Genomic DNA, 9,585 nt, shown 5'->3' on the forward strand with positions numbered 1-9,585 from the left:
GTCCGACTCGACGCTGCCCGATCCGATAGGACGAATTTTCGTCTGTCCGATCCACGGCAATCGGAGACGACGGTAACTCGGGTTCCTCGAGCACAGGCGCACACACCTGAAACATCGCCACCACTACCGTAGACTGGTAAACGTATAAAAGACAGCGTTTGCATGCTAACGTATCTATTACAATAGCGACGTTTGTTCCTCTTTCTCGTCCTTCGTTTCCCCGACTCCTCCGGCCTCCTCTCGCCTCCTCCTCTCGCTCGCTCTCGCCGTTGCTCCGTTGCATTCCGTTTCACTTCGACGCGTGCATAAATTACCGCTTTCAAATGCAAAAGTATGAATGAGACAAAGTTTCGTCCTGCTGTACGCCACTTCCTTCTCCCTTCCTTCTCTCCGACACGGGACGCTCGTCCGGCCATCTCGCTCTCCCTTTTCCACTCCGGCCGATCGTCCATATTTCTCGTTTTCTCTCGAAGAGCAGCCTCTGTTCGATTTCGCGTTCACGGTTACGCGACCAGACAGAGATAGCTAAGGGAGGCGAGGTACGAGCAAGAAACAGAGGCACGTAGCCCCCTGAGATCTGGTGGAAGCGGCAAAGTCGAAGGAGCGAACCGATGGAACGAGCAACGGACCCGAAGAGAGGGCGTTTATTAGCAATTGTAATGCAAGATCGCGGAATGCATGGGATCCCCGCGATGCCTCGATACGACAGTCCCGGTACGCGTGTACTTCGTAACACGATTCCCGATCGCGCCAGTATCTCGGAAGGGCTTTGGCGTCCGACTGCCTGCTCCGACACCTCCAGCGATTCGAATTCCTCCCGAGGAAACCGTCGATCCTCGAAAATACCGAAATACCTCGCGCGCGTTTCCATGCCGAGGTCACCGAGCCCGGGAAATCTTTCGCCTCGCGAAATTCGTCTTTCCTCCCTCGTCTCAGCTCCGGCTTCCGACCGAGCAATCGGCGAATCCGTTGAAGCGTATGGCACGGTCGGTCCGCGACACAAGGGACGAGTTACAGGGTCGTCTTATTGCGGTCTATCTCTATCGCGCATCGAATCGTTTAATGGCGGCATTCGGCTTTTATGGTACGTGGGAACTGATTTACGGAACGCGTGTGCGAAACAACCGGAATCGGCGTGCTCGATACAACGTAAGCATTCGCGACATGCATCGCAAACGACGATCTTGGACGCTGTAAATCGGGATTGAGCGGTCTTAGCGAAAGACGAGGTAGGAAAGAATAGCCGCGCGGCCCTCGTGTCCGACGTGGCAAGAAATTTCTCGCCGTTGCTCGCTCGATCGAACGACGCTGGCAAAAGTCGAGCGCGATAAGGGAGCAACTCGTGTCTCGTAACTCGTAACTCGTAGCCGTGTTGGCGCTGGCTGTTCGCGGTTATATATATTAATAACGGCGGTGAAACGCAACCGCGGCCTCGCTGATGTTCCTCTCGTCGAAATAGTTACAGGCATCCGGTCTCGTAATAAAAGGGTTGACGCAGCGCCTGCCCGATATCGTAAGAGCCGAGCCCGCGGGAAATTCGTCAGCGATATCGCTCGAGTCGGAAAGAATCGTTTCTTCGTTTGTCGCGAAATAGCGCAACTTGTCCGTGGCGTGGAAATGACAAAGGCGAGGAAAAGTAATCGCGGCGGAGATCGTTCGAATGGTTTATGTTAATCAGCCGTGACGTCACCGGCACCCCCGACAGCGGCAATATCAACCCCTGACTCGGTTCACGAGTAGCAAAACGTGCACACGGGGCGTATCATGGTCCTCCGGTAATCACCCTCCCCCCTCGTTACCGTTCGTGCTCACCCTTTGTCGACGTTAACCCAAAGTGAATGGACCTATAGCGCGAACTGTAGGGACGGGTTTTAACTTCGGGGTGACTTACCCCGAGCGTTATCTATTTTGACAGCGCGGTACGGCCGCGGTCTGTCGGGGGTCGATGCACGGGGGTGTGCCGGTAATTGTGTTTTAACTGTGCGCCGTATCGCCACGATATCCCCGTCCACCGTTCTTCCACGGAATATCGCGAAATATTTGCCGACGCTTCGTCCACCTTTGTTTCGTCGGTTCCTGAAGAGCGGAGAGTCGCGACCTTTCGTCGCGCAACGACACGGACGAACGGGTCGATCGACGAACGACGACGATACCCCGTACGCATCGATAGGTGCGTCGTCTGGTCGTCTATTTTATTTCGACGGGATATTAAATCCGTTAATTTTCTATAAATTGGAAGCGTAATAGCCGAGCGGTGAGTGGTTGGTGGAGAATCCCCGAAGCTACGGCAGAGCGCGGCTCTGTGTACGAAGCGCAGGCGGAACGTATGCAATATGGCATTCAATTTGCGACGGATTCGCTGTCTGGCAACGCAAACAACCGCTATTGGGTTCCATTTAATGAACCGAGCCAGAGCCTTCCGAAGCATTTTTGCGGCGTGGGCTCGGCTTAAATTGGACCTACCCCTCGCTCCGCCGGCCTCCGCCCCGGCTTCGTTCGTTTTCTATTCGCTTCCTGCGACTTACGCCTCGATGATTCCGGTGGACGCGCGCTTGTCCGGTGCTTCGTTACGGCGATTCGTCGCGATCGAGACGAAATCGAGTCTCGGTCGGCAAAGTGCGACCACCGGCTCGGACGGTCGTCGACTATCTTTTCCAGGAAATCTACGTCGTCGTGCGATCAGCGGTTCGCAACTTGGGCGTTCAGCGGACGCTCGATCGCGAACGGTTTCGTGCGTGACGGATTACCGTGGAGGTAAATTTTCGGGTCGCGACGACTCCGCTCGTGCAGACGATGGGGCGTCGATCGGAAGAATCGCTCGTTAAAAATATCGAGGCTTAGGAGAGAAATCCTCTTAAAAAGTTGTTGGAGTCGTGGAAGGATAACGCGCGAGGTAAAACGGGGCACCGGTATCGGCGCCGTATCGTTCCACGGCGCAAGTGTCCGGTAAGCTAAGCGGATCCACCGTAATCCGGATTACGTATTTGCCCGGTTCTCCGGCCGCTGCCATCTCGATCTCGCGCCAGTCGCAGCCAAAGACGTGTTTGCCTTCTGGCAACGAGCCACGTCTGTTGTCCGTAATCTGTTTAACGCCTCGCGACCACAGGCACAGGCCTTCTTCTCGTCGAAAACAGATCCGAGACGGAGAAGGAAGGCGCGCGCGTACGATGGCCGAACCGACGACGTCCGTTCTTTGGCTGGCGGACGACGAGAATCGTGGGGGGCGGGTTTCGTCATCGATCGGTAGCGATCTTTAAACAGCGCCATTAACGATTGCGTGCACAAGCCGAGGGGGTTGCGATCAAATGAATATGATGAAAGAGTGGCGGCATTAGGCGAACGTGCCGTGCATACTGATTTGCGGCTGATTGATTGGACCCCTTTCCACTCGACAACGGTGCACCACCGGTATCCCCTGTCCCCGTTCCGTTCGGCTGCCACGGCCCGCTTGATTCCGCCCCACGAGCGAACCAACATCGTTGATATTATCGAGCAGGCTGCTTCACAGCGTCGCTCGCGAATATTCGACGCGACGCGTCGCGTCACCCCGACACTCGATACACCCCGATAATTACACGATACACCGTAAAGGGAAGCTTTTTTCCAGCATTTTGTCGCGCGATTCCTCGCTCGGCCGTTTGACGTTAGTTGACGCGCCTCGTCGTCTCTTACTCGTCGGCGAGAAATGCCGCTCGCACGACGATTACGTTCGAAAAGAGAGACCGTCGCGGAGACTGTACGGGGGGTCGGGTTGCAACGGAACGCGCGGCGTCGGACCAACTCGAAAAGACTCGTCGACGAGGGCGAAAAGGAGAGGAGGTGAAACGACCGGAGGAGACGAGCCGAGCCGAGCCGCGAAACATTTCGGCGGCTTTGGTTATTTTCATTGTCTGGGGGACGGGTTGCCGCGAACTGTTGGCCTGTAAGGTAATTGTTTTTGACGCGGTAATTTTACAGTGTCGTGCGTGCACACACGCGTTCCCGCCGAGAGCAACGGACACGTCGCGACGAAGTGTCGTGATAACTGCCGTGCTTTTCCTTCTTCTCGGCGACTGGCGGCAGTAGGTGGTTGGTTCCTTTTTCGACGTCACTCAACGAAGCGCGACAGCTATCCGGCGCTCGGAAACCATCTGCCAAGTAGCGCGCGAGTCCCTTCCATCGCGTCGACCAGGAACACCCCGAGCCGTTTCAACGTCTCGCTTGACGTTTCCTCGAAAGAGTCTCGCGCCTTCCGCGAGGTATCCGCCGCCGTGCTCGCCGCCACTCGCACACGACGCGAGAGCCGTGACTCGGGCGTCTGTGCGCGTCTTTTCGTCTCTCCGCGCTCTCCGCTCTCCGCTCTCTATTCCGTCCGGACACGTTGCCTCGACGCGATGCGAGATCTTTCGAAACTTTGCGATTTAATCCGCGACGGTCGGATAACTACGAGCGGGTCGCGTCGCGGCAAGAGTCGATGGATCGTTCGAGTGACGGGAAGGTGGACGAGGGGCTCGTCGAACCTCGGCGAGGAAGAAGAAGAGACGGCGACGGGACACGGCGGGTCGAAGCGAGAGGAGAAAACGGACGAAGAGGGACGCGAAGAAGAGGAGCGGAGGACGCGGCAGAGAAGAGAGAAGAAGCGCAGTGGTACCCGTCGCAGGAGAAGCTGCACCGCCCGAAGGAAGGAAAGCGGTTCGAGTTGCGCTCGTCTCGCTCGATCGTACCTTCGGCTCGCTTCCCTTTGTCCCTGTCGTACGTACGCGTTCACGCATACGCGCTCACGCATACGCGTGCGTGGCCGTCATCATCGCGATCCGGACGTCTCGCATGGAACGTAGGAAACGAAGCCGGGCTGCTCGCCTCCAGAGTTCTCGGAGGGATCTGCGAGCGGACCGAAGTAGCCGCGAGCTACCACCATCGGACGCTGTTCCGCGGCCCGCTCCAACCCTCTCTCTCTCTCTCTCTCTCTCTCTCTCTCTGTCTCTCTTCGTCGAAATACCGAACGCGTGGAATCTCGGTCGTCGACTCTGTCCTTTCCCTTTCGACGATGGCTCGTTCGATCGCAGGCTCGATCGTTGGCGCCGATTACGAGCCAAACAGCCCCTCGACCACCGGTTGGCGCATCGCTGCTATATTCCTCGATCTGGATTTTGCGACTTTCGCGAGATCGAGGGCACGAAAGGGATCTTTCTGGTCTTACCGCGCGCGTCCCGTTGGCGTTGTTTCGATCGGCCGTATCTCGCGTGCAGCATCGTGGCTTGGCGGCGCGGCGCGGTATTCCGGTGTCTGCGTGGAAATTCATCGGTCGAGGTAACGACGTTAGGCACGCGCGTTCCTTCGCCGTTTATTCGCGCTCGCGATCGCCTCTATTGTTTGCAAGGGAGCAACGGGATGGTGCGAGCGCGCACGGTGCGTCTGGCGAAAACGGTGGCAGCTTGGCGGCGCGGCGGCGAGTAAACGCGAGAGCAAACCCGCTGGTGTACTCGCGGCATGCTCGATAAAGGTGCAACGGAGCAGGGACGATCGGTGGTAACAGCAGCGGCAACATCAGCGTTAGAGTCGGCATCAGCGTCGAGAGAACCGAGAGAGAGACGGAGAGAAAGAGAGAGAGAGAAAGAGAGAGAGAAAGAGAGCCCGAGAGGCCCGAGGCGGCGCGAGACGGGGCCTACGAACCGTCTCTTGCCGTAGCGTGGCGTGGCGTAGCGTGGCGTGGCGTGGCATGGCGTGGCGTGGCTGTACCGCGCCGTTCCGTTCCGTGCCGAGCCGACCCGTGCACAATGTTCGCAACACGGTGTTCGTGTTCGTGTTGCACGACTGTCTCGCTCCCGCACGCGTTCGTACGTGTAGCCGAGCGAGGCTACGCGCGGCTCCGTGTATATCGCGTTGCGTTGTGTGTTGGCAGAACGTCGCGGTAGCCGCGCCAGAGAGATGGGATTGCGCGATAGGCCGCGTGTCGAAAATAGAAATATAATCTGATAGGCTCATTGTGCCTCGAGCCACTCGCTGCTATCTGCCACTACCACCGACGAATCGTACTCGCTACCTCGGCCCTCTCTTTCTCCTTCCTTCTCCTCTCTTTCTTCCCCTTTCGCCTTTCCGGCGCGGCGCTCTATCTCGTCGTCGCCCAACCCTTTTCTCGCCCGCGTTTTCTTCTCGTCTTACGATCGTCGACCGTGCGCGTTTTCCTTCGTCCTCTCTTCGCGCGTATCGCTAGGGCCACGCGAGAACTAGCCTCGTTCGCTCTTGGCGGGTAGTTCGCGCGTGCGTTTACCCCCGCGCGCGTTCTCGTTTCGACATGGCGAAACTACGCGCGCGGGACCTTTTTATCGATCAGATTCAGCAGGCTGTTCCGCGATATGCTTATTTACGAGCGCCAGTTTTATCGCCAACAAAGCTAACGGAAAGCGGCCGGCAGCGTTCTCTTTTACTAACTGACCGACCGACCGATCCACGGGGCTAAGGTATTTCGGAGAAAAGCCGCGATTTGCAGGGAAAAAAGGTTGCCAAAGGTCCCCGGTTCGACCGCGAGGCTCGGCCGTAAACCACGGCACAGCGGGAGCGTGACCAATGGCATCGAGATCGTAAAGAAATTAGAGGGGCAATAATGGTTTCCGGGTACGATGCCTTCCGGTCGGTATACATCTTCCTCGGACCACTCCGCGAACGCGCCTTGCCTATATCGTTTCAACCGGTGACCGGTACGCGACGACCGCGTTACCACGCGCGCCATTCGACCGCGTTTTCCGGCTATTTTCTTTCCGCGATTTGCCTCGTAACGTACGGCAACTTTGGATAAGCTTGTAATGAACCGCGAAGCCAATTTGATTTGCAGAACGGTGCGCGTCCGTGGAGCACGAATCGAGCATCGTCGAGCGTGGTGTTCTCTGGAAACGTGCGAACGTACAAACAGAGATGCAATCAGGAACGCGGCTATCGGCCCGTACCAAGCGCGAACGTGGTCGCGCGTATATATCGTACGTTTCGTCGTATTCCGAGTGGATCGTCGACGAGCGTAGGAACGTCGGTCGAAAGGATCGCAACGCGATCGCCGCTCGACGATTCCTTGCTTTACTTTCGGACGGACGCGAACGCAAATTCCAATCGGTTCGCGACGGCTCTGTTATTTCGCCGGGTCTGGTACCGCGCGCGTCGCTGATATCGAACGCTGCAAGAAATTGAAGTGGTAGGTGGTCGGTCGAACGATGTACGACCGGAAGCGGAAATGATCGGACGAGGGAGAGAGAGAGAGAGAGAGAGAGAAAGAGAGAGCGAGAGGACGAGACGAAGGGGTGGGGGCGAGTGGCAGGCAGAGCGTACCCTCCCCATGCTGCATGGTCCGGTGCAGAACGGTCCGTTGTTCGTTCGTTGTGGATGCGCGATTGCGAGCGGAACACGGCGAAACGCAAAATGGAACGGGGGCTTCCCGGCCAGGCCGTGTGCGTACTGATTGATCAACATTGTTGCCGAATTAGACTCCAGCGAGATGGGCATATTGATTGGCAATCAGTGTCGCCCGGCCACAACGAAGCCTGTCCGCCCGGGAAACGGTTTGCTAACGCAAACACCGTCGCACCTGCATCTCCATGATGTTGTTTTTCGACGGCGGAAAAAAAGGTAGAAAAAAATACCGCGTCGAACGTTCCGCCGACATTTTCGACGCCGATATCGGCCCGTCCTTTTTTTCCAGATCTTTGACGTTCGCGCGGACGTTTGAAAAAACGACTCGATTTCCGGGCTTCGACGCGTTCCTCGCTTCACCGCGGTCCTCGCGTCAATCTGCAAAAGTCCCGCGAATCGACCACGCACCGTTCTCAAGATCTTCGGAGTATCTGAAATTCAGCCGGATTTTTCTTTCACGGACGATTACCCCGTCCGTCTCTTCCGACTGCTTGCCGGCCCGGTGCCGTCATGAGACTGCGAAGCTTTCGACGCTCCCAAGGCAGCGTACAGTCCGATCGTAAAAGGCGGTCGAAAATGTGCGCTGGATGGACCGGCCAAGGATAGCGGAAAAGAATGTGCGCTGGAAATGGCGCGAATCGCGGGCTTCTCTCCTCTGCCGTTGGTCAATCAGGGGTTGCGCGTCCCGTGGCAGCCAGCCCGGAAAATCGACGTCGGTCGATCAGCGGGCGTACGAACCAGAAAATGATCGGTCGAAACGAAGGATGGTACGTACGTAGTTCGGTTCGGCTCGATTCTGTATGCAACCGGCCGTGCAGAAACGACGCGCGAATGCCTCGTGGCCCGCGAGCGTAACGAATGGAACGCCGCTTTCGAAGGTGAGGCGGATTCGTCGACGCGCGCTCATCTTTACGACTTTCGAGCGCGAAACGCGTTCCAACGCGGAAGCAATATCGATCCCCGATGATCCCTCGGGTATGCTCGAGGCCTAACAAAGTAGCCCATTAGCTTCGCCAGAAGCGCGCGCCCTCGCCCTCCACTTTCCTCGCCTTTCCGCGCTTTTTTTCGTCCCGAACCGGGTCGAGGACTCTCGGGCCGCTCGTTTCCCTTTATTTCTGTTCCACCGACTCGCGGAAAGAAAGCTGCACGGCAGAAAAACTCGGAAACGTTCGCGAAAGATTCTCTCGGTTCGCCGGCGTTCCCTGGATCGTTCGGATAGGTTTGTGAGAGGCGCGCGCGCGCGTGTTTCGCCGGAGCCAGCGTATTCGTGGAGGAACTAGTGGCATTAGAAACCTGGACGGCGCGGCGGCATGGCGCGTTTACGAGCCACGCATGACCACCGACAATGGCCGGCGGAAGGCCATTCGTCGTTCGAAGCGCGTTTCTTTTTTTTCCAACCGGAGAAAAGCGTTTACCGCAAGTCCTCGATACGCATTACGACTCCATCGTTCACACGCGTTGGGAAAAATGCCAGTTAGTGGTCGACCGAGTCGGTAAAGGCAACTTGCCGAGAATGACTAATCCCCCCGTCCTGATTTTACCTTTATATCCAGTTTATTAACCATATGAACCTGTTTCTCGCGGGCGACACGTCCGCGACGATCGACCCTGTTGGAAAATTAATTCTTTCGCGCCGCACGCCATCTTCCGTTTGTTCTTTTTGTCGGAGAAAACCAGCCAGACCGTGCGCACGGCCGTAAACGTGGTCGTTTTAGGCCGACTTTTAACGCGCGTTAGCACGAAACACGAGGTCGGATTAAGATCGCACGATCCTGCGAGAGGATGCTCTCTCCTACCGGCCGGCAGACCCGTCGGCGATCAACCCGGTAAGCCTTACTCCGCCAGATAAGCCTTTGGATTCGACCCCGGAGCTTGATCACCGATAGCCCGTCGCTCTAACCTACCACTCTTCCGACACTAGCACCCAATTCCAAATCCTCCGGCACCCTTACCGCTCGGGGCCGCAAAACCGGCTGATGCCGCTGGCAAACATCCACCTCGAGAGCGCTTCTTCCACTCTCGGTTCTCCTCTCGCTTCTTTTTATGGTCTGTTAAACGAACTTCCCGCGCTCTTTTATATCGACCGGCTGCTCCGGTCATTTTCATCGAGTTCCGTTCGCGTCTCCGTCTTCCCGCGTGCCGCACTCCTCCCAGCGACGTCCGTCGATTTACGAGCAAGCCGAGATTACGTTAGATTTCGTCGTCCAC

This window comes from Bombus flavifrons, chromosome 4, assembly GCF_040668555.2.
Source record: "Bombus flavifrons isolate JBK064 chromosome 4, iyBomFlav1_principal, whole genome shotgun sequence".
Taxonomy (NCBI): Eukaryota; Metazoa; Arthropoda; class Insecta; order Hymenoptera; family Apidae; genus Bombus; species Bombus flavifrons.